The 22167-nt window shown below is 47.7% G+C and overlaps 1 protein-coding gene across 5 annotated transcripts in view; it reads right to left on the bottom strand.

Moving 5' to 3' along the window:
- The window catches only part of NEXMIF (neurite extension and migration factor), a 287314-nt gene that overhangs the window by 17461 nt on the left and 247686 nt on the right, over window positions 1-22167 (bottom strand). The gene's annotated exons all lie outside the window — the stretch shown is intronic.

Genomic DNA, 22167 nt, shown 5'->3' with positions numbered 1-22167 from the left:
ACCCACAGAGGGCCCCCAGGTTCCCCCTAGGGAAAGACAGTTTGAGTAGCAGCATCCCCAGGATGCTGCTGGCTCATCTGACTTGGGAGACCGTCTTCTGGATGAGGCCAGACTCCTCCTCAAGGATCAGATGCACAGCTGGGAGTGCTATTAGAGCCAACTATCTTCTTAGGTCTCCGTGGCACCAAGCGCCTTTCGCCAGCTGAGGCTGGTTTGCCAGTTGCAACCTCTCTTAGACAGAGGAAGCCGGACACTGTTCCCTCTCAGGCATGCGCTCACAAGTTTCTGGATGTCCACTCAGTTCATTTTAGATCCTGCTCAGACTGAATCAGGAAGGCCCCATTCTGAATGCAGGCGTGCACACGCTGCCTTGATACTGCTGCCCAGAACAAAACTCATTCTGCACAGAGATGAAAAAAACTAGAGGGACCACTGAAGCCAGGCCACCATTACTCAAGCACTCAACATCCCACTGGGACTACGGCACTGGAGTTGTACATGGAGCCATCTTCCAAGACTGGTCAGAAGCAACCATGAGTAGGCAATATAGTGGACAGCTTAACCACTGGGACTGGGCACCAGAAACACAGCCAGGCTGCACAACACTGGCGCTCCACCTGCGTTTGGATTTTCTCTCCCACCATCCCGTCACAGCAGCTAGTAGGCAGGGCTGATGGGAATCCTAGTCTAACATCTGCAGGAGGGCCAAGAGGTGCAGCCTGGGGATACTTCTTGCGCGTTTGAGAACAGCTGGCACTGGCTTTCAGTTCATCTCCAAACCCAATTCCAGATGCTGGTCTCAGCCTTCCAAACCCCCAGGATTCTCAGCAGTGCCCTGCAAGCCTACGTTTCTCCAGCCGGCCTGCGTGGAGCTCTGCTGCTTCGCCAGCTGCATCCAGCTGCATCCAGCTGCTATTCCCAGTCGCTGTCATGTTTCCGTATGATACCATGCAAGAGTCCAGCACACTTGCATAAAGGACAGGGATAATTATAACCAGACTGTCACTTCACATTCGAAACCCACAATCAATATATCAAGCAAGCAGACAGATTAATTCATCAATGGCTTTAGTTCCATATGAAAGAGAACGTCTGTCACCTTTAAAAGACAGATACTAATGGTAGCACAGTAGGTTTATCTAGTACACGGGTTCTCAAATTGGGTCCCCAGACATTGTTGGGCTACAACTCCCATGATCCCTAGCAACAATGGATGATGGGAGTTGCAGTTCAACAAAACCTGGGGATCCACATCTGAGAACCGCTGGTTTAGTCGCTTCCTATAATTTATAATACAGAAGATTGTCTCATAGGAACTGGCCCACTCCTGAAGTTCAGCGACGGATGCCTTTTGGAGAGAAGAGCTGGTCTTGCAGTAGCGGATATGAACTGCCCCCTTTGCTAAGCATGGACTGCCTTGGTTTTCATTCAGATGGGTGACTACATGTGAGTGCCGTGAGCTATTCCCCTTACGGGGCCTGAGCTCAGTGGGAGAGCATCTGCTTTGCATGCAGAAGATCCCTGGTTCAATCCCTGGCACCATCTCCAGCTGGGGCTGGGAGAAACTTTCCTGCTTGAAATTTTGGAGAGTGGCCGCCAGTCTGATAGACAGTGCTGAGCTAGATGGACCAAAGGTCTGTCTCGGTAGAAGGCCGCTTCCTACGTTCTCCAGATTTCTCTGCTGTTGGAAGCCAAGCAGGTGGTTACAGGCCAGGGTGATTTCTGTGGTGGCACCAAAGCTCTAGAACCCTCCCTAGGGAGGTTCAAACGATGCCAGGCAATGACAACCAACTTCCTTAGCATTTCCTGAGCAACAGGAATGGCTTCTATATCCTTTTACAGTGCACTGATATTATTCTGTGCTGCTTTCATTCTTCTTTGCAAGGACGACTCCCGAGGGGGAGCCACAAAAATGTTCCAGGAACCAATATGTGGGGCCCAGTAGCTCCCCCCTTGCTGTCCCCCCCACCCCCTCAATTTTCTTCCGTTGCCGCCACTGCTTTTGGGGGTTCTATTTTGTGATACGGGTTTATGGTTATGATCATACTACCATACATTTTTTATAATGGAAAAGGAGGAGTATAAATGCCTAAATAAATCCTCAGACTCGACATGGGAAGCTCGAGAATTGCGTGCAGAAATGTGTCCCCGATCCACCAGCCAGGGACCGTACACTCGTGCAGTCCCTCTTAGAAAGCTGCAGCCCCTCACACCAGCTGTTCCAGGGAGGGAGCAGCTGGGCAAATCCCCTCCCACCCCTCTTTTCTGCCACACAGCTGATCACTGGGATTGCAGATTTTCTAACTGGGCCCGTGCCGCACTGGCTGAGCCTTGTGTGCGTTTGGCTGGATTGGAGCCCCTCATTTTCTCCCAACATTTCCCTTCATGCATAACCAACCTGCCAAAGTTGCCTTTGAGGGTTGATTTCCCCCCCCCCCTTTTAATTCCCACCCGGCTGTGTGCACAAATTTACACATTAGCAATTCACCCAATTAGCTGAAGGTGTCATCATTAGACATAAAGACATATCATTTAATTGCCTCTTTAAAATAAACCGAGTTCAGTCACACTTTAAATGCAGTTCTGAACAGCAGAGTTCTGGGCTAGCAGGAGTTGTAACTTGGAAGGCCCCTTTCTATGGTAATGTTGTATCCCAGTAACACTCTGAACCGCAAAACTGTTTAAGGGTGCCAAAGGCAATATTTTAAAAACCTGGACATTCTCCCTAGCTCTCAGAGAAGTCACGTTTGGTTAAATCATGGATAATCACTGACAGAAGATGTCACACTGTGGCGAAAGCATTTTTTCTGAGAGTTGAATTATTCAGCCATGAAATCCAGCTGCAAGTGCCAGAAATGGCTGCAATTTGTCCCTGACTTATTTAGCTCCTGGCTCACCTCTAGCCACATTATCCTCTCTAGGAACAGCACCGAAGAGGTTATGCCAAATCCAGGAGAAATGGGTGTGTGTGGGGGTGTCATCCTCTCTTAATAAACACCATTTTCTCCCCGTTGAAAATCTCAGAACACACTATTTATACTTTCATAGGCCAAGGATTTTGAGTATTTTTAATTTTGGAAGGGTATTACAATGCAAGAGAAGCATTGCCTCAGTTCTACCGGTGGGGGGAAAAGAGTGATGGAACTTCTAAGAGAAGCAATATGCGCCAACAGTCAAAGAACTGGAGAGACAAAGGCAGAAAACACAAGGTTCCTGGATTCCTTCCCTGCAGCCTTCATCATCATGGTAGCGACATATATCAAACTGCCACCGTTGGTGTCAGATCATTGGTTAATCTAGCCCAGTATTGTCTGCTCCAGAGGTTCCCAACCATGGGGCTCTGGATCCGATTAGACGACACCATCTGGACACTGCAGTCCAACATCATCTGGGGACCCGAGGCTGGGGGAACTGCTGGTCTGCTCCAACTGGCCCTGGCTCTCCGGGGACTCAAGCAGAGAGTTCTACCTCAGTATCCCTTAACTCAGAGCCCTTTAGCTGTAGATGCTGAGGAATGAAGATGGGGCCTTTTGTGTGTACTGAGTTATGGGTCCCTCCAAATGAAACCCTCCAAATGAAACCATCAGCCTGTGGCAGTCTTCCATTCAGACACTAACAAGACCCAGACCTGCTGCCAGGTGACTGCATCATATGCCTTTAGTGGAAAGGCTTTTTTCACGTACCAGCCCCTTTCCCCAGATCCTAGCAACTGGAGCCTCTATGGCAGGGGCTCCCAACCTGTGGTACTCTGAGGTTGTTGAACTACAGTTCCCATCATCCCTACAATACAACTGAGAAACCAAGCCAAAAGGTTGTCCGATCCAAAAGACCCCAAGTAGCCAGAATGCATTACTCCTCCTGCAGTCTCCGCCTTGGAGGGGCCTTGAAAGCGTGGGGCCCAGTGACTCCGGGTGAGGCTTCTGTCCTGTCACCCCCTTCAGTGCCTCCAGGAGCAGAGGTGAAGCCACACCAGGAGTCAAGTGCCTGCCTAGCTGCCTCCCTCCCTCCAGACTTGGGAGAAGGCAGGGCCAGCCTGAGCTCCAGGAAGGGGCCAGGGCTCCTGGTCCAGCTCCAGCAGTACCTCCGGGATGCACAGCATGATTCCCTGCCACTTCCCACCCTGTTGCCAAAGAGCTTCACAGCCCCTCCTGTATGCATCCTCTCATCAACACTGGGCAGCTGCCATTCCCGTGTCAGATGATGGAGAGGGCACATGACCAATCCAAGGCCATCTTGGCCTGGTGAGGTGGGAAGCTTCACCTTGGCTCAGCAGGGACAGGGAGGAGCTGGCAACAGCCATCAGCTTTTAAGGCGCTGTATACATATCTATTCATTTTCCGTGTTAAAACAAATATATTGTTTTCCAAAAGTGCAAAATTGCTCTGGGGATCAGGGAAAGGGTTGGTGACACCACAAGCACTAGCCAATCAGGACAACACAGAGCTGGGAAATCTGCTGAACAGTTACTTTCAGAACTCAGCCCTGGAGAGCACAGGTGCACTTGGGCTGAACATACTGGAAGCGTTTCCACATCAGCCTCACTGCTTCAAAAATCCTACGGCTGCCCTCACCCTTGTTGTCCCAGCAGAGCATTCACTTTCCTCTGCAAAATACTGGAACATTTGCTCTGCATAAAGGCGTACACCTCCAATGACTAGCTTCCATCAGCCCCTCACCACCTCCACGTCCAATAAACTAAGAGGTCCGCATATGGCTATGCATGCTGTGGGTAGTAGAGCCCTTGTCGGGACTGAAACTCCGAGGCGCTTAACCTCGTTATCTCTCATAAGTTGCAGGTAAAGTAATGCGCACTCTCAACACTGAGCTGGGCAGCACACTCTCCGCTGCATCCCTGGCCAACACGGCGTTCTTGCCGTTGTGTCAGTAGCAAGAGAAAGAGTTGCCAAGCGATCTGACGAGCTGCCTCAGAGTCCCCTTGTAATTAGACCACCAGTAGGTTGCAGACGCCTTCACACATCCTGGTAGTTCACCCCGCTACAACCCTGGCTCTGAAACGGCACTCTCTTCCCATTATCTTTGTGCACGAAGGTACAGAGGGTGTGTGTGTGTGTGTGTAAACAAAGGCATGAATTACATGGCGGGAGAGGTATCCGCTTTTGTGTATTGAGCGGCACAGCCCTAATTGTTTCATTAGAATGATTCTGGTTCTGCCCAAGGCACTAGTAAATACTTCAGTGTGTAAAGGGGTGGGGGGACGGGGGAAAGGGAACAAAAGGGGAAACTACAAGAGACAATAGTGGAGCAAAGATAATAAATTGATTAATGCTCCACATCTGGCATCAGTTAATTCATCACAGTTTTATTCACTTAAGGCAGCCCCAGAACCAATTTCTCAGTTTAAAAAGAAAGCGGGGAGGGGATCCCAAACCATTAGAAATCCGCATAGCAGCACTTGTGCATTGCGGAATAATGACGATAAAGCCCAAGCAAAGCCTCGCGTATTTAGTGCTCCCAGGTGATCAATAGTGTTAATCAGAACTGAAGCCGCAGGGAAGCCTTTGGACATTCCGGCCTCCTTCCCCGAATTGTCCATTTCTGTTTTAAATGGGGGGGGGGAGTCTTCAGTCTTGATGGAAAGATGAGGAAAAACTCCCAGGCAGTAGCATTCCCCTGAACAGCAGTCTCAGTTGGCTGAGTGCCAGTTGGTTGGGAAGCGAAGCAGAGCCATCCGAAAACAAGGCAGCAACTTCCGCCTGATCACAGCATGCTGGAGAGCAAGACTCCCTGAAGACCACTGGTAGAGAGAAGACAGTAATATCCCCTCTAGAGGTCGTCAGACAGGGAAGCTTAGAGAATACTGCTGGTCTCACCTTTCCACCCACATTTTTTAAAAAAACAACGTTCATAGTTGTGCACTCTTGCACAGGACAGAGAAGTGTGCAGAGAGAAGGGAAGGTAAAAAGATCACGGCCTTGAAGCAGAAGCCTCAGGTGAGTCTCAGGATCACTTGCATTCAAGTTCCAGACGCCTCTTCAGGAATAGAAAAGAACCGGGTGGTGGGACTGGCAAAACGGTGTGCCATTTCTGGATCAGTTGGGCCTGCTAAAGATGCAAAGAACCTGACCTTCCGCCTTTGCATGGTCACTAGAGACCACTGCCTGCTCCATTCCGTTCTGTGAGTGGGACCAGGGACCTCTGTCATCACCCTCTCCAAACCACAATTCCCAGGATTCTTTGGGAGAACCAATGGCTGGTATAAAACCAAAGTCAGGCTGTAGCTGAGCTATACAGGTGAAACTTGAAAAATTAGAATATCGTGCAAAAGTTCATTAATTTCAGTAATGCAAATTAAAAGGTGAAACTGATATATGAAATAGACGCATTACATGCAATGAGAGATAAGTCAAGCCTTAATTTGTTATAATTGTGATGATCATGGCATACAGCTCATGAGAACCCCAAATCCACAATCCCAGAAAATTAGAATATTACATGAAACCAATAAAACAAGGATTGTAAATAGAACAATATCGGACCTCTGAAAAGTATAAGCATGCATATGTATTCAGTACTTGGTTTGGGCCCCTTTTGCAGCAATTACTGCCTCAATGCGGCGTGGCATGGATGCTATCAGCCTGTGGCACTGATGAGGTGTTATGGAAGACCAGGATGCTTCAATAGCGGCCTTCAGCTCTTCTGCATTGTTTGGTCTCATGTCTCTCATCCTTCTCTTGGCAATGCCCCATAGATTCGCTATGGGGTTCAGGTCAGGCGAGTTTGCTGGCCAATCAAGCACAGTAATCCCATGGTCATTGCACCAGGTTTTGGTACTTTTGGCAGTGTGGGCAGGTGCCAAGTCCTGCTGGAAAATGAAGTCAGCATCCCCATACAGCTCGTCTGCGGAAGGAAGCATGAAGTGCTCCAAAATCTCCTGATAGACGGCTGCGTTGACCCTGGACTTAATGAAGCACAGTGGACCAATACCAGCAGATGACATGGCTCCCCAAATCAACACAGACTGTGGAAACTTCACACTGGACTTCAAGCATCTTGCATTGTGTGCCTCTCCATTCTTCCTCCAGACTCTGGGTCCTTGGTTTCCAAATAAGATGCAAAAGTTGCTCTCATCAGAAAAGAGGACTTTGGACCACTGAGCAACAGACCAGTTCTTTTTTTCTTGAGCCCAGGTAAGACGCTTCTGACGTTTGTTGTTCAGGAGCGGCTTGACAAGAGGAATACGACATTTGAAGCTCATGTCCAGGATCCGTCTGTGTGTGGTGGCTCTTGATGCACTAACTCCAGCCTCAGTCCACTCCTTGTGAAAGTCTCCAACGCTTTTGAATGGCCTTTTCCTGACAATCCTCTCCAGGCTGCGGTCATCCCTGCTGCTTGTGCACCTTTTTCTTCCACACTTTCCCCTTCCACATAACTTTCTATTGATGTGCTTTGATACAGCACTTTGGGAACATCCAACTTCTTTTGCAATTACCTTTTGAGGCTTTCCCTCCTTATGGAGGGTGTCAATGATGGTTTTCTGTACAACTGTCAAGTCAGCAGTCTTTCCCATGATTGTGATTCCTAATGAACCAGACTGAGAGACCATTTAAAGGCTCAGGAACCCTTTGCAGGTGTTATGGATTGATTAGCTGATTGGAGTGGGACACCTGGAGCCTAGACTGTTGAACCTTTTCACAATATTCTAATTTTCTGGGATTGTGGATTTGGGGTTCTCATGAGCTATATGCCATGATCATCACAATTATAACAAATTAAGGCTTGACTTATCTCGCATTGCATGTAATGCGTCTATCTCATATATCAGTTTCACCTTTTAATTTGCATTACTGAAATTAATGAACTTTTGCACGATATTCTAATTTTTCGAGTTTCACCTGTATAATCTGACTGTGTTAACTGTACGAAGAGTCACACTTCCCCAGCAAAGAAATATTGTAGTCTGTGTGTTTGCGGGGAGGGGTGCATCTCTCCGGCAACAGAGGTGCAACCTTGTGGAAAGATCTCCCCACCTCCTTCGCACTTTTGAGTGGCAAAAGTACAGCCTGGAAAGGGTCCTGCTTGCAAATTCACAACTGTATATGGCACTACACAAAAACGGGAGAAAGAGAAGCACAACTAAATCGGGATGCATGTCTGTGTGTGTGTGTGTGTGTGTGTGTGTGTGTGTGTGTGTGTGTGTGCGTGTGTGTGTGTGTGCACAAGATGCCCTTTGAATGCACTGGAATCCTGACAAGGCAGGTGGGAAACTTGCCAGGGAAAAGGGCAAAGATTCTTCTTCACAAGGTAGACTAATCATGACACACTCCCAAGGAGGCAGAGAGGTTGACTGCCAGGAATCCTTCAACAGAGCCACATTCCGGCCAATGCACTTTTCACAATGCCAGGCCTACAACACTCAGTGCGTAATGGACGCTGCAGGAAAAGGAGTTTGGCTCTGGACAAAGGCCCTGGGTGGGGGAGTCTTTGGCACAAATGCAAGCAGTGCAGGAAGTCTGACAACTGATGGGCAAAAATACACAACCACCATGTTTTAAGTACCGCACATATGCTGCAAGGAGTTGACAGGATGCCCTCGTGCACCCACCTTCCAAAAGACAAATTTGCACCCAAGAGATAACACCCCCCCCCCTTCAGAATCAAATATGCAAAATGCAGAAAATGGACTTTGCCTCTCTTCAGCTGATAGCAGCTGGCTCTCTTCCAGGATGTTTTGGCAGGGAATGAAGGCCCAGTGGAATCAGAGAGCAGACAGATATAGAGGCTGCTCCATATGTTATGGGGAAGATGAGCTCCCATTTAGCAAGCCGTCACAGACCCTAAGAACGTGCAGAGGAGAGCCACATGTCTGAAAGCGTTGGCAGCACACATTTGGCCAGCTGGGCACATCTTTGCCACATGGTGTTACACAAGTTGCCTCTCCTCCACACACTGCAGCGGCCACCATGGAAATGTCCTGTGTATAAGTGGACACTCCTCTTCCCAAGACAGATCAAGTAGCCTCCGCAACGAGGGGATGCAGCACTACACCTGACCAGAGTGAGCAACATTCATTTATGCCCTAGTCAGTTTCCGGTTAGACTACCATAATAGTCTGCGTGGGGCTGTATTTGAAATCACCGGAAGGTGCCACCTACTGAGTCAAGCCCTTGGTCCATCTAGCTCAATACTTTCTACTCTGTCTGGCAGCGGCTTCTCCAGGGCTTCAGGCATGAATTTTTCTCAGCCCTATCTGGAGATGCTGGGGATTGAACCTGGGACTTTCTGCATGATAAGCAGAGGCTCTATCACTAAGCTATGGCTCTATCCCAATGTTTAAAAAAGCATTTCACACAAGGCATAGCTAACTGGCAAAATTTGCTGCCAAAGGACATGATGGCCACTCTTTAGCAACACAGGAAGCTGCCATCTACTGAGTCAGACCATTGGTCCATCTAGCTCAGGACTATCTACACTGACTGGCAGCAGCTCTCCAAGGTTCCAGGCAGAAGTCTCTCCCAGCCCTACTTGGAGATGCTGCCAGGGATTGAACCTGAGACCTTCTGCATTCTAAACAGATGCTCTACCGCTGAGCTAGGGCCCCATTCTCATTTCAGAAACTTCAGCTGGCCCAGAATGAAGCTGTAGGTATTCACAAGAGCTGGCAGACTCGGACATGCAAATTCAATATTACACCATCTGCGCTGGTCACCGGTCAGTTTCTGGGCTCCTCAAAGGGATGATTTTGACCTTTAGAGCTTTAGATGGTCCGAAACCAGGATATCTTAAGGATCGCCTCCACGCATGTGGAATTGCCCAGCCCTTAAGATGAGCTACAAGGGCTCTGCTCCATCGCCTTTGGTGGCAGCAGTACGGGGGGGGGGGGGCAGCATGAAGGACAGAGCCTTTCTTGTAGTGGCACCAAGACCATGTAATACCCTGCCAAAGGAAACGCTGGCTTCCTCCAGAGACGGGCCTTCTCATGGGCAACCGACATTTTGTATATTCAGTGGGCATTTTTTAGAATTCCTTTGTTTAAAAACAAGTTTCTGCTTGCTGCATTTTTGCAGTTGGTTGTTTTTAACTGTGGGGTTTTTTTTACAGCTATTGAAATTTGATAATTGTTGGTATATTGTTTCAATTTTGTTATTGGCTTGCCACCTTAAATATATTTTTATAGAAATGCTGAAAATAAATTCACACACAGCTAGCATATTTTTAACTTAGTTTTTGCAGAGTTTTAAAGGCAAAACAGACTTTTATAACTCAAGAGACAATTAAAAAGTGCACATGCCCTTCAAAAAAGGAACAATAAACTAGAAGAATATTTTTAAACTCCCCCCTAAAGCCATGATGGCTAGAAATGCCATTTCACGGGGTGGAGGGAGTTTGCAATGTTGGCGAAGCCCAAGCCTGCGTCAGAATCCACGGGCGCTGCTAAATATGCCATGTTGCCCATCATCAACATATTTCACAAAATCTGATTAGCTCCGTACAAGAGCAAGGTTATAAAAACAGAAGACAGCTTAAGTGACAATGACAAGAAAAGAAAGAGTATTAATTGGGACTAGGAACAGGGAGTGGGGGCATCCAGACTTGCTATCAGGAGCAAGGACTCATTTCTTCGCTGCGTCACTTTTGCACTGCAGGAGCTTTTTACAGCTGTAGGGCCAACAAAGGGGTGTGTGGGGGGGGGAGCCACAGGGGCCTGCTGAATACCAAGTGTGGCCGCTGGTCCATTTAGCTCAGAACCGCCTATACTAGGGTTTCTCAACGTGTGGATCCCCAGTTGTTGTTGGACTTCAACTCCCATAATCCCCAGCCCCAGTGGCCTTTGGATGGGAATTATGGGAGTTGAAGTCCAATTACATCTGGGGACCCACACGTTGAGCATCCCTGGTCTTTACTGACTGGCAGTGGCTCTTCGGGGTTCCAGGCAGGGTTCGCTCCCAGCCCTACCTGGAGAAGCCAGCGAGTGAACACTGGACCTTCTGCCTGCAAGCATGCAGATACTCTACCACGGAGCCATGGCCCCACCCCCTCAGGGGAATATCCTGCAAGTCTGACATGTAGTCCTCCATCCAAATGCAAACCAAGGCACACCCTGCTTAGCAAAGGGAACAATTCATGCTTGCTCCCACAAGACGAGCTCTCCTCCCCACCTGCACCTGCCCTCATCTTCCCTACTCCAAAGGCTGCTGCCTCTGCTGATCCCCAGAAGAGACAGTCCTTGTGGTCCTCATAGTGCAGCCGAAGTGTCCCTGCTTGCCTTCTCCTGACCAACCTGGGCAGGCAGAGTGGGGCTCAATTCCTCTCCCCACCATCTCAGGAGAGCACTGTGACCAGTAACCCTTCAGTGGACGGACTCTTCCCAAGAGCAGATAGAAACGCCCTCCGCTGAGTATCGGCTGCCTTCTCCTGCTGTTCAGGGTAAGTTTCGAGGATCTGGCTGAGCCCAAAACACCCCGCCTTGACTCCCAGATGATGAGAGAGGGGAACAGGAGGCCACTGTCTAGTCAGATAGCTGGCAGCCACAACTCCAGGCTACAAGGGAGCAGTGTTCCCTCTAACAGGGATTCCCAGATGTTGTTGACGACAAGGAGCCAGCGTGGTGTGGTGGCTAGAGTGCTGGACTAGGACCGGGGAGACCCGAGTTCAAATCCCCATTCAGCCATGATACTTGCTGGGTGACTCTGGGCCAGTCACTTCTCTCTCAGCCTAACCTACTTCACAGGTTTGTTGTGAGGAGAGACTTAAGTATGTAGTATATAGTATTCCTTGGAGGAAGAGCAGGATAGAAATGTACATAAGAACAGCCCTGCTGGATCAGGCTCAAGGCCCATCTAGTCCAGCATCCTGTTTCTCACAATGGCCCACCAGATGCCGCTGGAAGCCACAGGCAGGAGTTGAGGGCGTGCCCTCTCTCCTGCCATTACTCCCCTGCAACTGGTACTCAGAGGCACACCCTTGAGGCTGGAGGTGGCCCACAGCCCTCTGACTAGTAGCCATTGATAGACCTCTCCTCCATGAAGTCATCCAAACCCCTCTTAAAGCTATCCAGGTTGTTGGCTGTCACCACATACTGTGGCAGAGAGTTCCACAAGTGGATCACGTGTTGTGTGAAAAAGTACTTCCATTTGTTGGTCCTAGACCTCCTGGCAATCAATTTCATGGAGTGACCCCTGGTTCTAGTGTTGTGTGAGAGGGAAAAGAATCTCAATCTCTCCACTTTCTCCACGCCATGCATGATTTTATAGATCTCTATCATGTCTCCCCGCAGTCGTCTTTTTTCTAAACTAAAAAGCCCCAGGTGTTGTAGTCTTGCCTCGTAAGAAAGGTGCTCTAGGCCCCTGATCATCTTGGTTGCCCTCTTCTGTACCTTCTCCAGTTTAACAATGTCCTTTTAAGATGTGGTGACCAGAATTGTATGCAGTACTCCAAGTGTGGTCGCACCATAGTTTTGTATAAGGGCATTATAATGTTAGCCGTTTTATTTTCAATCCCCTTCCTAATGATCCCTAGCATGGAATTTGCCTTTTTCACAGCTGCGGCACATTGAGACGACACTTTCAACGAGCTGTCCACCACGACCACAAGATCCCTCTCCTGGTCCGTCACTGACAGCTCAGATCCCATCAGCATATACTTGAAGTTGGGGTTTTTCGTTCCAATGTGCATCACTTTACACTTGCTAACATTGAACCGCATTTGCCATTTCGTCACCCACTCCCCCAGTTTGGAGAGATCCTTTTGGAGCTGCTCACAATCCGTTTGGGATTTCACTACCCGGAAGAGTTTGGTATCATCTGCAAATTTGGCCACCTCGCTGCTTACCCCTGCTTCTAGATCATTTATGAATAAATTAAAAAGCACCGGTCCCAGTACAGATCCCTGGGGGACCCCACTGCTTACTTCCCTCCATTGTGAAAACTCTCCATTTATACCTACCCTCTGTTTTCTGTCCTTCAACCAGTTAGCAATCCACACATGTACTTGTCCCTTTATTCCATGACAGCTGAGTTTCCTCAGGAGTCTTTGATGAGGAACTTTGTCAAAAACTTTTTGGAAGTCCAGGTAGACTATGTCAACTGGATCACCTTTATCCACACACTCGTTGACACTCTCAAAGAACGCCAAAAGGTCGGTGAAGCAAGATTTACCTTTGCAGAAGCCATGCTGGCTCACTCCCAGCAGGGCCTGTTCTTCTAGGTGCTTTACAATTTTATCCTTGAGGATGCTTTCCATCAATTTGCCTGGAACGGACGTTAGGCAAACCGGCCTGTAATTTCCCAGATCGCCCCTGGATCCCTTTTTGAAAATCGGTGTTACATTTGCTACTCTCCAGTCCTCTGGTACAGAGCCCGATTGCAGGGATAAGTTAAATATTTTAGCAAGGAGGTCAGCAATTTCACATTAGAGTTCCTTGAGGACTCTTGGATGGATGCCATGCGGCCCTGGTGATTTGTTAGCTTTCAGTTTTTCCAGACAGTTTAGAACATCATCCCTTGTCACTTCTGTCAGACTCAGCTCTCTAGCCTCCATCCCTAAAAAGCCTGGTTCAGGAACAGGTATATGCTCAGTATCCTCTGCCGTGAAGACAGACGCAAAGAACTCATTCAGTTTCTCTGCAACCTCCATATCCTCCTTAATAATCCCTTTCACTCCTTCATTGTCTAATGGTCCAACCGCCTCCCTGGCAGGTTTCCTGCTTCTGATATACTTAAAGAAGTTTTTGTTATTCCCCTTGATACTTTTGGCTAAATGTTCCTCAAACTCTCTTTTTGCCTCCCTTATTGTCACCTTGCATTTCTTTTGCCAGAGTTTGTGTTCCTTTCTGTTCTTTTCGTTTGGACAGGCCTTCCAATTTCGGAAGGAAGTCTTCTTCCCTTTTATGGCTTCCTTGACGGTACCCGTTAGCCATGCTGGCATCCTCCTGGACTTAGTGGTACCTTTCCTCCTTTTGGGTATACAATCTAACTGGGCTTCTAGTATTGTGGTTATGAGTAAACGCCATGCACTCTGGAGCGAAGTGACTCTCCTGATTTCCCCCCTCAGCTTTCTTTTCACCATTCTCTTCATTTTGGAGAAGTTTCCTCTTTTGACCTCCTTGGTGATTCACCTCTGTGTTTGACCTCCTTGGTGATTCTCTCCCCGCATGTATGCTGAATTTGATGGCACTGTGGTCACTGTTCCCTAAAGGGTTGATGACACTGACATCACACACCAGGTCCTGGGTGTCACTCAGAATTAGGTCCAAGGTCGCCTTCTCTCTGGTCGGTTCCATGACCAACTGTTCTAAGGCACAGTCATTTAGCGTATCTAGAAATCTGACCTCTATGTCCTGACTTGAATGTGAATTTACCCAGTCTATGTGTGGGTAGTTGAAATCACCCATAATGATGATGATAATAATAACTCCCAGCATCCCCAGCTGCAACACCCTTTGCTTGGGGATTATGGGAGTTGTAGTCAGCAACATCTGGGAATCCCTGCTAGAGGGAACACTGCAAGGGAACTCCCCCCCCCCAAAAAAACCCCTACTGATTTCTGTGCAGGTTGGTTTTCAAGCCAACTTGCAGCTGGGATAGGTGGCCCGGGCACCCTGCTATCTACTGTTTCAGAGTGTGCTTTAAATTACCGTGAGAACTTTCTGCAACAGTGAGGTTTGCTCAGGGTGGGGTTTACTGCAGAACGCCCCCCCCACACACACACACAAAAGAGAGAGATCCTGCAGGACTGTACATATATCCACTGCAACCGGGCTTAACAGGGGAGCTAGTCCCCAAGCGACTCTCTTGCTCTTGCACCCCTTAAGCAAACAGGAGGGTAGGACACTCACAGAAGAACGCAAGCTCTGAACAATAAAATACATTAAAGAAGGACTGAGGGTTTTTAAAAACCAATTAGCAATCAGACATGTCAACATCATTCCCATCCATCAACCACTTTGTAGCACCTCCATTTCCAAATATATTTCAAGGGATTGCTGCAAGAGTGGACTTTTCACAATCTGTGAATCAAGTGTGCAAAGGGGCTTCCTGACATCATCTCTCCCCAATAATCACACTGCCTTTGAGAGTCACAGGTATACACAACTGGTGCCTTGCTACTCCAAATGGGGATGTCCCCAAATCCATAAAGATTGCTGCTAGGTTGAACAGACTGGCAAGGCAGAGCGTCGACTGGCCAGTTACAGTGACACCACCAATCTCCATCATGACTCAGGTGCTCCTCTCCTCAGAGCCACTCCCCATTTCACTTCCTGGGCTGGCAGCAATGCTGGACACCCACGTGCCTCATTCCTGCTCGCAATCTCCAAGCATCTGCGACTACTCGACTGAAAGCGCTCTGGGACAGGAATGAGCGTATCACTGTTTGTTTACATCCTCTGATGAAATCAGGCCTGGCTTAGTATTCCAGCCAGGTATTATGAAATATAAATTGCTAAATACCAATACCAATTAAGCCGAGGAACATCAAGAAAATTCTCTTTAATATCTACTGTAGTCTCTGCAGCTGGGCTGAAGGGATGGGAAACAGCTGCCTTTAATATAAGGGCGGTTGGAGGAGCTTCCTGCCAGCAGAGAGTCTTGTAAAGAGGCAGGGAGAGAAGGGAAACTCACAACCCTACATTTTTAATTAAGCTTTCTCGCCAGGTGAGGTGGGCTCTCCCCCCCCCCCCATTCCCTTTTTTGCAAGCTCTTTCCATGGCAGAATTCACCCAATCACTCACCCAGAACCAAGGTACTTCAAGGGTTTTAGCAAAATCCATTCAGGACCTTGATCTTTTCAAACTGCCTGTTAGGCTTACATCCCTATTCCCCTATCCTCAATTAAAAGGCCTCTGGGGGGGGGGGCGGGTCGTGACAGGAGCTGCCACACTTCATACAAATGCTACACAAATAGCTGAAGCCCCAAATTTAGATTTCCCAGACTCCTTTCAGCAATGCTTTTGGACAGCAGCTGAAGGGTTTGGTTTTTGGTTGTTGTTGTTTTTAATTTAAAAAAGTGTATCCTCTTCCTCCTCACTCTCTCAATTAAGTTGATTAGCCATTTTAAAAGTGCTATAACTTGCAATGCAAATGAAAAGATAAAAGTCAAGGTATGCAATTCTAATAGGACTAGCAAAATACCCATAATTATGGCAAGCGTGTGTGTGTTTGGAAGAAGGGTTTGTATATGATAAAAATGATAACAGCACATAGGATGTGTATAGGGCACTTTAAAGTATTCAGATTGCTTCACGTGTATAATCTTGTGGTATCGGGGAAATGACTTGACTAGCAAGCCAGAGGTTGCCGGTTCAAATCCCCGCTAGTCTGATTCCCAGGCTATGGGAAACACCTATATGAGGCAGCAGCGATACAGGATAATGCTGAAAGGCATCATCTCACACTGTGCAGGAGGAAGCAGTGGTAAATTTCTCCTGTATGCTACCAAAGGCAACCTCAGGGCTCTGTGGTTGCCAGAAGTCGACACTGACTTGACGACACACTTTAATTTTAATCCTTACAACTCTGTGAATGCTGCCATTTTCATAGTTGTTCAATCTGTTTGCTTGGTGTGAAGGTAAGATGTGAGCTGGAGACGTTCCATTTGTATGTCTCTCTGCAAAAGACCTGCACATTCTCTTCTACAGGTGCAACAATTTTGCAGCGACATGCATGATTTGAAAGGACCTCCCTGCCCTTGCACCATTTGTCATAAAAAATAGAGAAAGGACTCCACAAAATTTACTCTAAGCCGGTGCGTTCCATTCGGGCTTGACACCCTGACATTTGTCTTTTATTTGCTACAGAACAAACTGACAGGAAAGAAAAGCTCTTTAAAAAGGAGCAAAAGTGCTCCTTTCAGCCAAGACGAATGCTACACACTCAAATTACTACCCACTGCTAGCCAAAACACAAACACTCATGAAAAACAAGCCAGTAAGCCCAGAGAGCCCAAATTTGAAAGAGTCCCCCCTCCCACCCGGAACAACTTCTAGAGAGCAGGGTGGGCAACCTGGGGCACTCCAAACTGTGGCTGGGCGTGACGGGAGTTCAACAACAGTTTGCGTGTCCAAGGATGTCTAGTGCAGGGATTCTCAAAGTGTGGGTCCCCAGATGTAATTGGACTTCAACACCCATAATCCTCAAAGAAAGGCCACTGGGGCTAGGGATTATGGGAGTTGAAGTCCAATAACATCTGGGGACCCACACATTGAGGATCCCTGCACTAGTGAAACTAAAATGGCCCAATTGACTTCGAAAGGGCCATCTTCCCCCTGCTCCAATCAAGATGAGACAGACTCTCCTGTTTGTCCAAGAAGTACTCCCCACTTGGCCAAGGCAGTCTCCAAATGGGGCGACCTGAAGTCCATGCTTCTTATGAGGCAGAAGCGGCCTCACCGTTCCTTATTCACCAAGCCCAAAACGCACAGTCCAGAGGGCCACGCCCTCAGACGATGGGGCTTCTTCCCACTGCATTGCCTTGTTGTGGCTTGCTGGCAGTTATCCAGGCAATGCCACGTTCGCACTGCCCTCCCTCTGGTGAAGCTGGATGCCAGCATGGTTGCGTGACACCAACTGGGCTCGTTCGCCCATCTCCCTGCTTCCCCCCAGTAGACCTGGCTGAAGCACACCTGAAAATGTCTCGTGCCTCACCTCAACCAATGCAGAAGTCTCCATTCTTACGTAATCAGCCTGCTGTAAGAGCATATCGCCCCTGATTCCCTCCCTGGCAGCATCTCCAAGATAGGGCTGGGAGAGACCCGCACCTGCAGCCGTGGAGAAGCTGCTACCAGTCTGGGTAGACAATGCTGAGCTAGATAGACCAAGGGTCTGACTCAGTAGAAGGCAGCTTCCTATGTTCCTATGGGCCTGGACTGGGGTGCCATGTGTATGAGGTGTCCAAATTTGGGCCGCATCTGCAGGAAATGCAAGCCAGAATCAGAACTTGCGATAGCTCCTACTGCCAAAAACAGCAACTGCGTGTCTAATCTTCCCATCTCTCACTTGATACAGCATCAGCTTGTGCAGTATCCATAGATCTCCCCCAGCCCAAGGAATCTGGTTTCTCCTCATTACTTGGTTGACGGATATACTGCCCTTCCAAAAATGGCTCGGGGAGGTTTACATCGAAATAAAAATAATTAAGATCAATTAACAATTGAAATCAAAACAAAATCAATTACACAGTTGAAATCATTTAAACATTAAAATCATTAACATGAAAATAATCTAAAACCAACATTAAACATTTAAAATTATCTCTCTAAAATCCTACAGCACTTGGTATTGTGGTATCATAGCCACTACTGACTTTATAATCAACTAAAAGCAGACAAAATAATGAGGGTGTGTGTGTGTGTGTGTGTGAGAGAGAGAGAGAGAGTGAGAGAGAGAGAGAGAGAGAATGTGTTTTAAAAAGCTTTTTTTTTTATGTTTCCATTTCTATAGAGCTGCAGCAGATTTAAAATAAAGGAGCTACAAAGGATTAGATATTGAGTATTCAGGAAGAACACTCTAGAAGAGGTGTTTAAAAAAAAAAAGAAGTGCACCATTTTAAAATAAAGTGGCCCAGTGGACTGAAACCATTTTGGTATTGATGTTTTCAACTGCATCAGGACTGACAGCCTGGGCAGAACTGCAACCCAACGAGGCAGAAATGCCAACTCAAGATTAACTGTAGTGTTGCTACTAGTTACTATAATTATTTTAATCAAAGAGTATTGTGATAAAAGAGAACTGTGGTTCAACAGCCGCCGGCATGTCCTAGTTATCACGGTGTCCAGATTTCTCATTATGCATTCACAACAATAAACATTTTTTGCCCAGAAAACTCCACATTGAATCTTCACATCATCTCTCGGAGTAAAACATATGTGTACAGCACACATTTGTTTTTCTACTGCTGCAAATATTCTTCAGCACTCAAAATGTTGGGGGTGGCGGAGAGCAGAGGAATATACGAACAGCACAGCAAATTGTCAATCTGTGTTAAATTTCACAGGAATTGCTGCAAGCGGCAATGGCTTTGTGTTTATTGTCTGCGCTGAAAATAAACTTCCACATTATCTCTTTTACATGGGAGAGTCAGCTGGGAAAAGGGAAAAGGTCTCTTGCACCGCATCATCCTGTTGATAAGCCCGAGCCCAGGTCTGCTCTTGGAATCGAGGGTTCAGTCTTAGTTCACATGAATGCTACACCTGAGAGAAGGGTTGCCACCTGGTCAGGATTGGGATTAGAAGATGCAAAGCCTGGAGGGGAGCTGGGAGAGCTATTTAGTGTGCATAATTCTCTGACATGCTCTTTGCATGCACAAAAAGGCGCACCAGAAGGCAAACTCCAGAACAGTTCCATGTTGGGCCTGGAATCACGTTGCACATTCAGTGGCAGACGTGCACCTAGCGCTGAAGAATCTGCAGCAGCAGCAGCAAAAGTTGCCCTGCTGTTAGCTAGCGCTTTACCTTACATTCCAGTGACTGCAGCATGAATACTGGGAGGGAGAGGACCCGCCTTGGGGATATTGTTTAAGGTGGCATCAGCAAGGCCCATGGAAGATGTAATCTGGAGCTGAGGAACTATGCCGGGATGGGACAGAGACTGTGGTGCAGAGCAAACCACAGGGAAAGGGTTCATCTGCATGGTCCACGTACAACGTGGATTGGTCACCACGAGGAAGTGGTTTCAAGTGGTGTCCGCAATGTATAGGTGCAGAAGAGAGCAGCGATCGGAGACCACAACTATTGAGTCTCATGTCTATACACACACACACACACACACACACACACACACACACACACACACACACGCTGTTACAAAGATCCAGTTTATGACAAGGCACAGCAGATGGTATAACAAACACATCCAAGTGAATGTGGGTGTTAGAAGAAGAGTATTGCTGATGGGAACATGTTTTTACTTAAACTAGCTATGTGTACAGTTTGATGGCCTTGAGTCATTTAAATATATTGGTTGTAACAAATAAATAAGTCAATATTTAATAATATCAAAAGCCCAGTAATGACACCACAAGGGGAAAGCAAATGGGGGGGTGGGAAATTGAATGTGTCTATCAAGAAAAAAATTAATTTAATCTGGGACGCCGGAAATTAAACTGCCTCTGTGTATACAGCACAGTGGCACAAGAAGAAGATAACTGAGCATTTTAGCGGCACCCTATAACTATTGACTGCTGACATTAAGCTATTTGTTTTGCGGTCGTCCCCCCCTTTCAAAAATAGCATTTGCTCCGATTTTCCTGTGCATCAGGTTTGAGGGAACAACTGCAGTGCCACGTATGCTGCGTTTCACCATAAAGAACTAACACTCGGTGATATGCACCCCCACCCTCCCACCCACCCACACACAAACACCTGTTCTTCTAATATGTATCATGGGATGTGGAGATCACCAATGGTCACTGCATATTCCACACTGCTACACATGCAAAGATGTAGTAGCTGCATCTGCTTAGCTTTGGACTGAGGCCAGCATGTATATATGGGGCCTGAAATAGACCTGAGACCAACCAGAGTTTTCACAACACCGATGATAATCCATTGACAGACATCTCCTTTGTTCAAGAAGCTCGGAGCTGCGTAAATTAGGTTCTTCCCATGCAGATGAGCTAGGTCAAATGTGCAACTGTGTGTATGTTTTGTCATATATTCTTTTTAAAGCAAAAAAACAGCCAACAGGAAACTGAAATCTTGAGTGCATCACTATAGGAGGACTATTTAACACTTGGGCCACTTTCCCACCCCAAATCACCCCCATCCATGGCACTTTTCTCCCTATGGGGAAAAGATCCAGGGAAGAAAGGCAGCTTAGGAGGTCTGCTTTTGAGTGGGAAAATGTACCAAAAGAGAAATGTTAAGCAGCTACTGTCTTCTTCTTCCCTACTGCTGGTGATCCTCTCACAACTGCAGCCTCCAGCAGCTGCCTTTCATTTTTTACGGAGTGGGGAGTCAGGGGGAAAGTTACCCATGACTGCAACATGTATTTTGATCTGACTGACAGGAGTCCGGCAAGCCACTTCAACTGGTCAGCATCCACTGCCAATATCGAGAAGGAGAGTAGGCCTTGTGGTAGTGCGCATGAATGGCCCCCATGCTAAGCAGGATCTGCCTTGGTTTGCATTTGGATGGGAGACTACATGTGAGTACTGTAAGACACTCTCACTGGGGGAATAGGGCCATAGCTCAGTGGAAGAGTATCTGCATACCTGCATGTAGAAGGTCCCAGGTTCATTCCCTAGCAGCATCTCCAGGTAGGGCTCAGAGAGACTTCTGCCTGTAACCTTAGACATCTGCTGCCAGTCAGTGTAGACAATACTGAGCTAGACAGACCAAGGGTCTGACTCAGTAGAAGGCAGCTTTCTACATTCCCTATTCAGGTATCCATGGTTGCAGTTGTGAACTGCGCTTCCAATCAGCCCAAAGGATGGCTTTTTAAATACAAAAACCATCACCATCACAATCCAGCACAGTCACCAATCCTCAAAAATATCCCTCCTGCAAGACCTTTGCTTTCAGGAACACACAAACACACAAACCAATTTAAAATGACAGCTACTACATTTTTAAAGGGGGGAAAGTATGTAAGGCCAACAGGATGCATGTTATGGCACTGACCCTGTTCAGGAGGGCTTGTGATCTCCAGGGGCAGCCCTTTCATGAGGCAAGGTGAGGTGGTTACCCTGAGCGGTGGATTATCAGAGTGCCAGCAGGAATAGCAAGATGCCCGCTGCCGCCACTCTCAGAACAGCTCTTTAGGACCTATCTGGCCCTTTCAAGCTCTGCAAGCTGCCTCTCCAGACTCCCCTTGAAAAGTCGGCAAGAAGTACGAGAAGAAAAGTGGAGGCTGCTGCTGGCCACCTTCCCTCCTCCCTGCCCCTCCCAGGTTGTGTGTAAGGCACCATTGGGCATCTCGGAGCAATTCAGGTGGTGCCATACTTTGGGCTGTCCCTCATGATCTGGAACATAGGAACAGAGGAAGCTGCCATATACTGAGTCAGACCATTGGTCCATCTCACTCAGTATTGTCTTCACAGACTGGCAGCGGCCTATCCAAGGTTGCAAGCAGGAGTCTTTCTCAGCTCTATCTTGGAGATGCTGCTAGGGAGGGAACTTGGAATCTAGATGCTCTTCCCAGAGAGGCTCCATCCCCTGAGGGGAATATCTTACAGTGCTCACACTTCTAGTCTCCCTTTCATATGCAAACAGGT

The sequence above is a fragment of the Hemicordylus capensis genome, chromosome 11 (genome assembly GCF_027244095.1).
Source record: "Hemicordylus capensis ecotype Gifberg chromosome 11, rHemCap1.1.pri, whole genome shotgun sequence".
NCBI lineage: Eukaryota > Metazoa > Chordata > Lepidosauria > Squamata > Cordylidae > Hemicordylus > Hemicordylus capensis.
The sequence above is the reverse complement of the archived record's forward strand: the minus strand, read 5'-3'. Positions and strand labels throughout refer to the sequence as shown.